Genomic DNA, 14,688 nt, shown 5'->3' on the forward strand with positions numbered 1-14,688 from the left:
CTTGGTTTCTTGTGGATGAAGAGTGGAGAGAATTCTAGAGGATTCTTGAAATGTGGAAAGTGGAAAATGAAATGAAATAAAAGAGAGAGAGGTCCTTATATCGTTTTAAAATCTGTCCCGACCAGATTCTACGGACCAACATATGGTCCGTATAAATTATACTGACCGTATGTCTGGCCGTAGATCTGGTCCAATGAGGTGTGCTATTCTGGGCTGATTATACGGCCAGTAACTTATACGGCCAGTATGTTGGGCCATATAATGCCCAGTTCATCCGAATTCATTCTCGTGGCCTCGTTTGATCTCCAATTCTTATGGACCCTTCTTGACACTTGATTAACACCTCAATACCAATCTAAGGGACCATGTCACTCTTCTTCGAACATCTTTAAGCCATCATTAACTTGTCGCTCATAATTCTTACCCGACACGCAACATATCCCTTGCTTTCCTTGACAACCTTCTTCCGTTACGTCAAATGTCTTTGAATCTCGATTAGGATCATCAAATGCTATTTCTTACTTATCAAAACATCGTATACGTCATGCCCATCACTAGCCTATTCACTGTATGGTAACGGGAAATTTTTCCTAGGTGTAACATTCTTCCCCCCTTTTGGAACATTCGTCCTAGAATGTTAAACACTCAAAAATTCTATGAAAATTTCGCTAGAGTTTCCCCTGTAATATGGCACTACCATCCTGCCACAACAGCCCACAATGACATTGCCTCACAGGGCCATAACACAATAGCAATATAGTTGGCCACACACGACGAGTATGCATAAAAGAAAGTATACATACCTTATAATCCTGATGTTTCATCGTGGATATCTTTCTGGGGCTGAAACAAGTGCAAGTATGTGGATTTCCTTTTATCTTCCGCCTCCCAAGTCAATTCTTCTCGGTTGTTATTTCGCCACAAGATTTTGACTGAAGCTACTTCCTTATTTCGAAGTCTCTGTACTTGCCTGTCTAAAATGGCAATGGGCACTTCTTCATAGGCTAGCTTTTCTGTCACTTGAAAATCATCTATTGGGACAATCCTTGTAGGATCTCCAACACACTTGCGGAATATTGAAACATGGAAAACTGGATGGACCGATTCAAGTTCTGAAGGCAAGTCCAATTCGTATGCTACATGACCCACCTTGCGGATAATTTTATAAGGTCCAATGTATCGAGGACTTAATTTTCCTTTCTTAACAAATCTCATCACTCCTTTCATTGGTGACACCTTCAAAAATACCCAATCATCAACTTGAAATTCTAAGTCTCGCCGGAGGTTGTTCGCATAAGATTTTTGACGACTTTAGGCTGTCAACAATCGATCTCGGATCAACTTGACTTTTTCTACCGCTTGTTGAATCAACTCAGGACCTATTAGCTGTACTTCTCCTATTTCAAACCATCCAATTGGGGATCTGCACTTCCTTCCATATAGAGCTTCACACAGAGCCATTTGGATATTGGAATGGTAGCTATTGTTGTATGCAAACTCAATCAGAGGTAAGTGGTCATCCCAATTACCACCGAAATCTAATACACATGCCCGTAGCATATCTTCCAAGGTCTGAATAGTGCTTTCGGCTTGCCCATTAGTCTGTGGATTAAATGCCGTGCTAAACTTTACTTGAGTACCTAGACCTTCTTGGAAGGATTTCTAGAATTTAGCTGTAACTTGCGCTCCTCTATCCGTGATAATAGATATCGGAATACCATGGAGTCGCACAATCTCCTTGAGATACAACATTGCATAAGCTTGTGCTGAGTATGTGGTTCTGACTGGAAGGAAATGAGATACTTTCATGAGTCTGTCCACGATCACCCATATGGAATCATACTTGCCTAGGGAACGAGGTAATCCCACAATAAAATCCATGTTGATCACTTCCCATTTCCAAGTAGGGATTTCTATTGCTTGCAATAATCCTCCTGGCTTTTGATGTTCGATTTTCACTTGCTGGCAAGTTGGACATTGAGCTATAATTTCTGCTATGTCTCTTTTCATACCATCCCACCAATATATCAACTTGATATCATGATTCATGTTTGTGGCACCTGGGTGAATAGAATACCGAGAATAATGGGCTTCTTCTAGAATCCGATGGTGCAATTCTGCAACATTCGGAACACATAGCTTGTCTTGGTATCTAAGAATTCCATCCATGGAAATTTCAAATGGGGACTTCTCTTTTTTATGAAATACGTCTCTATAATGGCTCAACTAAGGATCTTCATATTGTCGCTCTTTCACTTCCATATTCAGGGACGAAACTGTGGGATCATTAATATCGATTCCTACACCACCTGAATTAATTAAACGTACTCCAAGATTAGCTAGCTGGTGAAGCTCATGAATCATCTCTTTCTTTCCTAGAGGAACTTCACATAGGCTGCCCATTGATCGGCGACTTAGCATATCAGCTACTACATTTGCTTTTCCAGGGTGGTATAAAATGCTCACATCATAATCTTTCAATAACTCTAACCACCGCCTCTGTCGCAGATTTAACTCCTTCTACTTGAAAATTTATTGAAGACTCTTGTGATCTGTATAAATATCGACATGCACACCATACAAGTAATGTCTCCACATTTTTAATGCGTGAATGACTACAGCCAATTCAAGATCATGAGTTGGATAGTTCTTTTCATGTTTTCGCAGCTGTCTCGAAGCATAAGCAATGACTATACCGTGCTGCATTAACACACATCCTAACTCAACACCGGAAGCATCACAATATACAACGTAACCATCTGGCCCTCTAGGAGTGTCAAGACTGGGGCTGAGGTTAATCTGTCCTTCAACTCTTAGAAGTTAAGTTCACAAGCATCATTCCACTGAAATTTAACTGACTTCTGGTTAGCTTCGTCAATGGGGCTGAAATAGAGAAAAATCCCTCTACGAACCTTCTATAGTAACCTGCTAAGCCCAGAAAACTACGGACTTCTGTAGGGGTCGTAGGCCTTGGCCAAGTCTTCACAACTTCAATTTTCTGAGTATCAACTCGAATGCCATCATCTGAAATAATATGACCCAGAAATGTCACAGAATTCAGCCAAAACCCGCACTTTGAAAATTTTGCATACAATTCTCGAGTTCGAAGAATTCCAAGAACAATACGTAAATGATCTGCATGTTATGATTCTGTGCGAGAGTATACCAGAATATCGTCAATGAATACTATCACAAATAAATCCAAGAGAGTCTTGAATACATTATTCATCAAATTCATGAACACTGCCAGAGCATTAGTTAACCAAAACGACATCACCCGGAATTCATAATGGCCATATCTCGTTCTGAAAGCAGTTTTAGGAATATCTTCTTCTCTAACTCTCACTTGATGATAACCCGACCTCAAGTCTATTTTAGAAAACCATATGGCACCCTGTAGTTGATCAAACAAATCATCAATTCTCGGAAAAGGATATTTGTTCTTTATCATCACCTTGTTCAACTGCCTATAATCGATGCACATTCGTAGGGAGCCATCTTTCTTTCTTACATATAGGACAGGTGCTCCCCACAGTGATGAACTGGGTCTAATAAATCCCTTCTCAAGCAAATCTTTCAACTGTGCCTTTAATTCTTTCAATTCTGCCGAGGCCATTCGGTAGGGAGGAATAGAAATAGGCTTGGTGTCCGGCAACAGATCAATAGCGAAGTTAATCACTCTTTCCGGAGGAAGGCCTGGAAGTTCATCTGGAAATACATCAGGAAATTCATTCACTACCGGAACGCATTGGAAAGTTGGTGACTTTGCTTCGGTGTCATGAACTCGGACTAAGTGATAAATATAGCGCTTAGCTATCATCTTCCTTGCCTTAAGGTAGGAAATAAACCTACCTTTTGGAGAGGCTGTATTACCGTTCCATTCAAACACGGGCTCTCCCGGAAATTGAAATCGAACCACTTTCATTCGGCAGTCAACATTAGCATAACATGAGGCCAACCAATCCATACCCATAATTACATCGAAATCTAACATTTTCAGCTCAACTAAATCATCTTTAGTCTGGTGGTCGTATATCACAATTACACAATTTTTATACACTTGTCTTGCTATCACGGGATCACCAACCGGAGTAGATACCTCAAAAGGTTTTATTGGCTCAGGTTTCACCCCAATATTACTAGCAACATACAGAATAATATAATATAAGGTAGAACCCGGATCTATCAATGCATACACATTGTGGGAAAATATGGATAATGTACTTGTAACCAAATCCGGAGAGGACTCAAGATCCTGTCGTCCGGCTAATGCATACATACGGGGCTGAGTGGCACCTGAAGTAGATGCTCCCCCTCTGCTTCTACCTCGACCTGCTGGAATCTGGGAAGTCTGCCCTACCGGGCACACTGAAGAGGACCCAGCCACTGATCATGTGGGCTGAACCCCACCTCTACCATACCTCGAAGGACAATCCCGCATCAAGTGCCAAGTCTATCCACAAACATAGCAAGCATTTGTGCCCTGGCGACAAAGCCCTGAATGTAATTTACCGCACTGACTACATCGCGGCACTGGTGGTCTCCTCTGACTATGATCACCCCCAAAACTGAGAACCTGAAGTTCTCGAACTTTGACCATCTCCTGAAAGAAAGAAGCGATCAATTCCCCTATCTGCAAATCGTGGAGGCGCACTAGTCGCCGACTGGCTTGAATGTCTGGGATATGTCTGCCTCGATCCCCCTTTGTAATCACTACCTGTCCCCATAGATCTGGCCCTCTTGCTTTGCCTTCTATCAATAACATGAACACCCCTTTGCGGATGTTGTCGTCCTTCTAAATTCTGGGCATGGGCTTGAATTCGGGAAATATCCATCCCATCTTGCAACGAAGCCGTCAAGCAATCCTTAAATAAATGTGGCCCTAAGCCACTCACGAATCTGTGTACCTTATCTCCCATGTTGGCCACCATAGTCTGGGCATATCTAGCCAAAGAATTAAACTGAAGGCTATACTCCCGGGCATTCATATTTCCTTGTTTCAAATTTAATAATTTGTCCGCTCTAGCTCGGCTGACCTCCGGTGGAAAATAATGGCGGATGAAGGTATCTACAAATTCTTGCCAAACGGGAGGAGGCGCATCCTCTTTTCTGCCGCTGTGCCTGGGTGGAAACTAACTGCGTCAATAAATGGGTAGCCTCGGTCACTTGTTGACCCGAAGCAGCTGGTGGAGGTACTGGACCTGAAGCTCCTCCTTGTTCTTCTACATTGGGCGGGGTAGAGGAAGTATTAGATGGGGCCTCATTATGTGACTCTCCCTCTTCTACATTCATTGGCGGCTCTTTTTCTACCCGCCTTTTCATCGTAGTCTTGCCCTTCTGGGCGGCTGTACCTTTTCCCTTTTGCGGCATTTCTGAAATCATAGCACACGATTTAGAGGAGAAAATCTTATAACACAACTCTATCGCATGATCTCTTAAGATGAAAGATGGTCATTTTTCCTAAATGCCCTGTACCCTCCTATTTATTAGTGTGGTACGCAACACACCATAAACAAGACTCTACTAGACACGGCTCGTAGAAACATCCTAGGACCGAACTGCTCTGATACCACTTTTGTCACAACCCGACAAGGGCCATGACGGGTACCCGGGGCTAACCACCGAGCACCACTCATTCCATTACTTATCATACTTAATCATAGGAAAACAATTGTTCATTTGGAAACATAATTACTTTCATATACATAAGCCCTTTGGCTATCAGATTAATAATATATATATATATATATATATATATATATACAATAGTAACATTGTGAGACCATACTACCCACACATGCGTATCTACGAGCTTCTACTAGAGTGCTAGACATAGGGACGGGACGGGGCCCCGTCGTGCCCAAAATATACATATATACACAAAAGAATAATCAAAGGCACCTCCGGATTAATGGAGTGCTCTCGAGTCAGCTAATAGCTCCTACAAGTCTGGATCACCTCCCAGTCTACCTGTGGGCATGAACACAGCGTCCAAAGAAAACGGACGTCAGTACGAACATTGTACTGAGTATGTAAGACATGAATGAAATGAACATAATAGAAGAATCATAAGACATAGGATGAATATATAACCTGCGTGAGTTTTATGGGTGAATACATTTCATACATATATATATATATATATATATATATATATATATATAATCATAGTACATGTATCATCACATCATAATCATCATCGTTAACCCGCGTCCGGGTAACTATCATATGTCGCCCACTAGTGGTGATCATGCCCGACCTTCTAGGCTCGGTGTAAACATAGCAGCCCGCCTTAGCGGTGACATGCCCGGCCATTTAGGCACGGTGGAATCGTATGTAGCCCGCCTTAGCGGTGACATGCCCGGCCAACTAGGCGCGGTGGAATCGTATCGACATATGATCAATCATAAACTTAACATTTTCATACATTGCATAGGTATATCATAAACTTGCATTATTGTACATCTCACAGACATATCATGACTTAGCATCATTATACATTTATCATCAAACATACATTAGACCTGTCACGACCCAGCCCCGTGGGCCGTGACCAAATCGACATATCAAAGACTTATTGAAATTTAGCATACGTTATTTTACACAGATACTGAAAACAAACGGCATCTTAAGCGGTCACCTGTAACAGAAATATCATACAAAAGCCGGCAGGCTGGCAGAATACACATCGCCCGGATATGCATACATATACAAACATATGGGCCGTTTTGGCCATAATACCAAACAGGATCGCTTAAGGCACAAGTCAAAGATATAATCGAACAAACACGAGCCGTGACCCACATATATATCTACAGGCCTCTACAAACCATAACAGAAACATATGACGGGACGGGGCCCCGCCGTACCCCAAATAATCATATATATAGTAACATGTACAACAAAGGATATGTACCAAAAATATGAGCTCCGGATCAAAGGAGTACTCCAAATAGCAGAATAAGTGTCCTACACTGGCGGGTCACTAGAACGAACGGTTGTACATGCGGGCATGAAACGCAGCCCCCGAAGAAAAGGGGTCAGTACGAAATAGGTACTGAGTATGTAAAGCATGAAATACAGTAGTCCGAATCATAACTGAAGTGAGAGGTACGGAAAAATGGATACGGAATTAGTATATCAAAACCTGTGCTGAAAACATAAATAATGCAAATAAAAATCATGCATAGGGCTCAGGAACGTGGTCGCCACTCCAACGCTGGCGCCACAACACATCATACTCCAGAAGGTTTCAAATCTCCGTACAATCCCCGAATATATCGTATCATCACAACATATCACAACATAAGAACACATCATATGCCATATCACATCATAACGCCGTATATAAGCGGTACCCGGCCCAATGGTGTGGTCTCGGGGAACCGTAACACATCATACTGCCGAATATAACATAGTGCGCACGATCACAAAACCGGCCCGGGACCCGGCGAACGATGTAATAGTAGTATGCACGAGCGGAGTATTGCGAAAACCATATGCATATAAGTAAATAAATTCCAAGACTCGATGAATAATTATATATACCGATATCAGAAAGCTGAGAAACAAGTATCGAGTCAATCGGAATTAGTATACGAAAGTTACGAGCTTTTGAAGTACAGAACCTTCTAAAATTATTTCTGAAGCCATATTTGGAAATTCAAGTATCATTCATATTAGGCAACTTTCGAACATCATCATGGATCAACTATTCATACTGGGAAACTTAAATTGTGGATCAAATCAAATAGAGACTTTTGGACCATATTTACGTACCAAAATATTCATCAAAGACTTTAGTCATCTCGATTTTCTTTCGAACAACATTCGGAAACATAACAACTAGAGTCTTCGAATATCACAAATATGTATCAAGCCAGATGAAATAGCTTATGGAAGTCAAAGATGTTAGCCATCCTAGTGGCTCTAAGAGTAGGATTTTCTTTATAAGCATACATATACATTTTTGTTCATTTCAAAAGGATCATGCCAAAAGAAGGAAAGGTAGGCTTCACATACCTCGATCGCTCGCTAACCAAATCCCAACTCAAGTCTCGGGCTCTCCAATATCTACAATAACGTTATCAATTACCAAACATTAGCTACAAGTACTTAGAAATTCAATTCTAACTAGTACTTGTCTACAGAAATTTCGGCAGCATCTCCCCTGTAAATTCAACATCCCCGAGAATTTAACTCGGCCAAATTCATCAACAACCATACCTACAATACCAACAACCATACTAATAACATCAAGAATCAATTTAAAGCGCATTCTAATATTTGTAATCTTCTATCTCTACGTCGCTTATCACATTCAATTCAACTACGTACATTCAAGCCAATATCAACGCTCACATATTAATTTCTAATCCAAGATCATTCAAATACAATTCAAGAACACTTCAAACAATCTATACAATATTTAAGCAATTCCACCAACACATCATGCTCCACCCGAAACTTCCAATTCCAACAAGGACGATAACAACACATTTCTATCTTTCAAATTCATGAACCACACTTAGCGATTCATACGTTAGCAATGTTATTCCCGCAAATACAAGAACTACATTAGTGACCATGGTGGCTTCCAAAACAGCCCACAATCATCACAACATCAACTTGAATGATCAAATTCTCATTTTCATCATAGAATACATATCAACAACAACCAAATTCCTACATAAAAATTAGTTCATCTTCCCTACACTACACACACATACACGGCCACATACACTCACACATACCCACACGGCCCACACACAATACACAACATTTCCATGATTTTCATTCAACTCTACTCACTACAACATATATATAAGCCTCCCATAACATAAAAAGGATAGAATTCTTACCTTTTCTAAAATTTCCAGTTGCCATTAAAGTGGTTTTCTCGCTTAAATAATTATACCACGTTGAAGAGGGTCTTGAACTTAGTAAGAATTCAAGAAGAAAGGAATTTTTGGATCAAAGTTGGAAGGCTTCCAATTTTTTTTTCTTTTTTCTCTCTTTGTTCGGCCGAACGGCCCTTTTGTTTGTGCTCTCACTCTTTTCTTGAAAGTTCTTGAAGAATGGTGGATAATAATGGCCCTTTGCTATTTATTAGTCTTGGATTAAATTTGCTCCATGGGCCTTGGCCCATGCTCCATATAGCTGGCCCCCTTTGGGCCCCCCCCCCCCCCCCCCCCCTTTTTTTTTTTTGATTTTCCAAGCCCAATTTCTTATGGTTAATATTTGTAATTCATGAAACTAATTTCCGAAATTCCAATTTTGCCCTTATCCTTCCTCAATATTTCCGCATCAATATTTTTCATGAACAACATATATATTAACTAAAATCAAAATATTGCCTTATCTCTTACAAGTCACAATTATTTCAAATTTTCCGAATGTGCAAAATACGGGATATAATAAGAACTTGACGGCAACTATGGTTATGTCGGGGTGACACCCTAAATGTCCCGTAGAAAGGTAACACCCTAAATGTTCCGTAGCCTCCTGTTTATAGATGTGGTGCACAACACACCGATAAACAAGACTCTACTAGACACGGCCTGTAGACATTCCGGGGACAAACCGCTCTAATACCACTTTTGTCACAACCCAGCCCCGTGGGCCGTGACTAGTGTCCTAATTTGACACCCAAACCCATTCGCTTACCAAATCGACATATCAAAGACTTATTGAAATTTAGCATACGTTATTTTACACAGATACTGAAAACAGACGTCATCTTAAGCGGTCACCTATAACAGAAATATCATACAAAAGGCGGCAGGCTGGCGGAATACACGTCGCCCGGATATACATACATATACAAACATATGGGTCGTTTTGGCCATAATACCAAACAGGACCGCTTAAGGCACAAGTCACAGACATAATCGAACAAACACGACCCATGACCCACATATATGTCTACAGGCCTCTACAAACCATAACAGAAACATATGACGAGACAGGGCCCCGCCGTACCCCAAATAATTATATATACAGTAACATGTACAACAAAGGATATGTACCAAAAATATGAGCTCCGGATCAAAGGAGTACTCCAAATAGCAGAATAAGTGTCCTACACTGGCGGGTCACCAGAACGAACGGTTGTACCTGCAGGCATGAAACGCAGCCCCCGAAGAAAAGGGGTCAGTACGAAATAGGTACTGAGTATGTAAACATGAAATACAGTAGTCCGAATCATAACTGAAGTGAGAGGTACGGAAAAATAGATACAGAATTAGTATATCAAAACCTGTGCTGAAAACATAAATAATGCAAATAAAAATCATGCATAGGGCTCAGGAGCGTGGTCGCCACTCCAACGCTGGCGCCACAACACATCATACTCTAGAAGGTTTCAAATCTCCGTACAATCCCCGAATATATCGTATCATCATAACATATCACAACATCAGAACACATCATATGCCATATCACATCATGACGCCGTATATATGCCGTACCCGGCCCTATGGCGAGGTCTCGGGGAACCGTAACACATCATACTGCCGAATATAACATAGTGCGAACGATCACAAAACCGGCCCGGGACCCGGCGAACGATGTAATAGCAGCATGCACGAGCCGAGTATTGCGAAAACCATATCCATATAAGTAAATAAATTCCGAGACTCGATGAATAATTATATATACCGATATTAGAAAGCTCAGAAACAAGTATCGAGTCAATCAGAATTAGTATACGAAAGTTACGAGCTTTTGAAGTACAGAACCTTCTAAAAGTATTTCTTAAGCCATATTTGGAAATTCAAGTATCATTCATATTAGGAAACTTTCGAACATTATCATGAATCACATATTCATACTGGGAAACTTTCGAATAAAATTATGGATCAAATCAAATGGAGACTTTTGGACCATATTTAGGTACCAAAATATTCATCAAAGACTCCAGTCATCTCGATTTTCTTTCGAACAACATTCGGAAACATAACAACTAGAGTCTTCGAATATCACAAATATGTATCAAGCCATATGAAATAGCTTATGGAAGTCAAAGATGTTAGCCATCCTAGTGGCTCTGAGAGTAGGATTTTCTTTATAAGCATACATATACATTTTTGTTCATTTCAAAAGGATCATGCCAAAAGAAGGAAAGGTAGGCTTCACATACCTCGATTGCTCGCTAACCAAATCCCGACTCAAGTCTCGGGCTCTCCAATATCTACAATAACGTTATCAATTACCGAACATTAGCTACAAGTACTTAGAAATTCAATTCTAACTAGTACTTGTCTACAGAAATTTTGGCAGCATCTCCCTTGTAAATTCAACATCCCCGAGAATTTAACTCGGCCAAATTCCTGAACAACCATACCAACAATACCAACAACCATACTAATAACATCAAGAATCAATTTAAAGCGCATTCTAATATTTGTAATCTTCTATCTCTACGTCGCTTATCACATTCAATTCAACTACGTACATTCAAGCCAATATCAACGCTCACATATTCATTTCTAATCCGAGATCATTCAAATACAATTCAAGAACACTTCAAACAATCTATACAATATTTAAGCAATTATACCAACACATCATGCTCCACCCGAAACTTCCAATTTCAACAAGGACGATAACAACACATTTCTGTCTTTCAAATTCATGAACCACACTTAGCAATTCATACGTTAGCAATGTTATTCCCGCAAATACAAGAACTACATTAATGACCATGGTGGCTTCCAAAACAGCCCACAATCATCACAACATCAACTTGAATCATCAAATTCTCATTTTCATCATAGAATACATATCAACAACAACCAAATTACTACATAAAAATTAGTTCATCTTCCCTACACTACACACACATACACGGCCACATACACTCCCACATACCCACACGGCCCACACACAATACACAACATTTCCATGATTTTCATTCAACTCTACTCACTACAACATATATATAAGCCTCCCATAGCATAAAAATGATAGAATTCTAACCTTTTCTAAAATGTCCACTTGCCACTAAAGTGGTTTTCTCGCTTAAAAAATTATACCACGTTGAAGAGGGTCTTGAACTTAGTAAGAATTCAAGAAGAAAGGAATTTTTGGATCAAAGTTGGAAGGCTTCCATTTTTTTTTCTTTTTTTCTCTTTGTTCGGCCGAATGGCCCTTTTGTTTGTGCTCTCACTCTTTTCTTGAAAGTTCTTGAAGAATGGTGGATAATAATAGCCCTTTTGCTATTTATTAGTCTTGGATTAAATTTGCTCCATGGGCCTTGGCCCATGCTCCATATAGCCGGCCCCCTTTGGGCCCCCTTTGTTTTTTTTTTTGATTTTCCAAGCCCTATTTCTAATGGTTAATATTTTTAATTCATGAAACTAATTTCCGAAATTCCAATTTTTCCCTTAGCCTTCCTCAATATTTCCGCATCAATATTTTTCATGAACAACATATATATTAACTAAAATCAAAATATTGCCTTATCTTTTACAAGTCACAATTATTTCAAATTTTCCGAATGCGCAACATACGGGAGATAACAAGAACTTGACGGCAACTATAGTTATGTCGGGTGACATAAGGTCGTGAACCCCCGATTATATTATGGAGTAATCATCAACATCATATCTCACCTTGAAGGAACTAACATTTTATGGTGAGTGTACACAAGGAAAAGCATCAATGGAACCATACTTAGAATCATTAGTTTCCTGGAAATCTTACTTTACTCTAGGATTCTTTATACTTAAACTCATCATCATCATTATCTTCCTCGCCGTATCTCTTTTCTTTATCACATACATACATAGTTCATTACAGTCATGGGCCCATAGTTCCTCTATTTAGGAAGATTAGGGAAAATTTAGAAAATTCACGTCATAAGAGTCATACCTTAGAAAGAAGGGACTCGCCTTACATACCTCTTACATTTGACAGTTTTATCGCTTGATCATTCTCCTTCGATACATGCATTTCTACCTTCAAGAGGATTCGCATCAACATTAGTTAATCGATTATAAAAACGTGTTACTATTTCTAGAGAAAATTGGGCAGCATTTCCTTTGTTCATACCACTTTCTCCATATTCCATATCAACTCCCAAATATCGATAACAACATTCACAATATCACAAGCAACGATCATCATTCATCTACATTACCCACTTTTCGTAATTTCACTCCAATTTCTCCATAATCATGGTCATAGTTCATTATTGCATTTTCTCACACATAATACTTATTCCATGTTCTAAATGTCGTTTATAACATACTTACAATCACAACATACCAATAATCATGACTCAATCCAAGCCTTTACCCAACAATGACACTATTCCCAAATTTATGACCCATTTTTTTATATCTTTCTAAAATCCAAGTGTTTTAACTTTTCAAAACCTTAAACAACATGGAATGATCATAAAACTCACCTTAGGTAATGGAAGAATAATCCTTGAGTGGAAATTCTCTTCTATCACCAAAACCCTAGTTCACGTCCCTTGGGATTTGTTAGCTTAGATGAACTTTGATATGTTTCATACACTTGATTTTGTGGGTTTGATGTAGTTGATCATAGATTTCTCTTGGTTTCTTGTGGATGAAGAGTGGAGAGAATTCTAGAGGATTCTTGAAGTGTGGAGAGTGGAAAATGAAATTAAATAAAAGAGAGAGAGAGGTCCTTATATCGTTTTAAAATCCGTCCCGACCAGATTCTACGAACCAACATACGGTCCGTATAAATTATACTGACCGTATGTCTGGCCGTAGATACAGCCAGACATACGGCTAGTATAATTTATACGGCCAGTATGTTGGGCCGTATAATGCCTAGTTCATCCGAACTCATTCTCGTTGCCTCGTTTGATCTCCAATCCTTATGGACCCTTCTTGACACTTGATTAACACCTCAATACCAATCTAAGGACATTATCAGGCTTCTCTGAAACATCTTTAAGCCATCATTAGCTTGTCGCTCATAATTCTTACCCGACACGCAACATATCCTTTGCTTTCCTTAACAACCTTCTTCCCTTACGTCAAATGTCTTTGAATCTCGATTAGGATCATCAAATGCTATTTCTTACTTATCAAAACATCGTATATGTCGTGACCTTCACTAGCCTATTCACTGTACGTTAACGGGAAAAATTTCTTAGGTGTAACAGAGATAAAGGTAAAAGATATGTTATGAGCACGACGACAATAATAGTGATGATGATAATGATGACGATGATAATAGTGATAATGATAATGATTACGATGTTAATAGTGATAATGATAATGATGACGACGATAATAGTGATAATGATAATGATGACGACGATAATGGTGATGATGATAATGATGACGATGATAATAGTGATAACGATAATGATGACGACGATAATGGTGATGATGATAATGATGACGATGATAATAGTGATAACGATAATGATGACGACGATAATGGTGATGCTGATAATGATGACGATGATAATAGTGATGATGATAAAGATGATGGTGATTCAATAATAGAAATCGGGAGTTTATAGACTTTGTGTCACCGCGATAGTGTCAAAATGTTTCTCTCGGATACATATGTCTGTTATAAAAGTATGAATGCTATGTTGTGACACCGAACCTATATGGCTGGGTATGATATCTATTGCGCGCGCACTACTGCAGTTGGGTACGTATAACACTGAACCTTGGTAGGGCCAGGTACGGA

This window comes from Lycium barbarum, chromosome 4 (genome assembly GCF_019175385.1).
Source record: "Lycium barbarum isolate Lr01 chromosome 4, ASM1917538v2, whole genome shotgun sequence".
In the NCBI taxonomy this organism is placed as follows: domain Eukaryota; kingdom Viridiplantae; phylum Streptophyta; class Magnoliopsida; order Solanales; family Solanaceae; genus Lycium; species Lycium barbarum.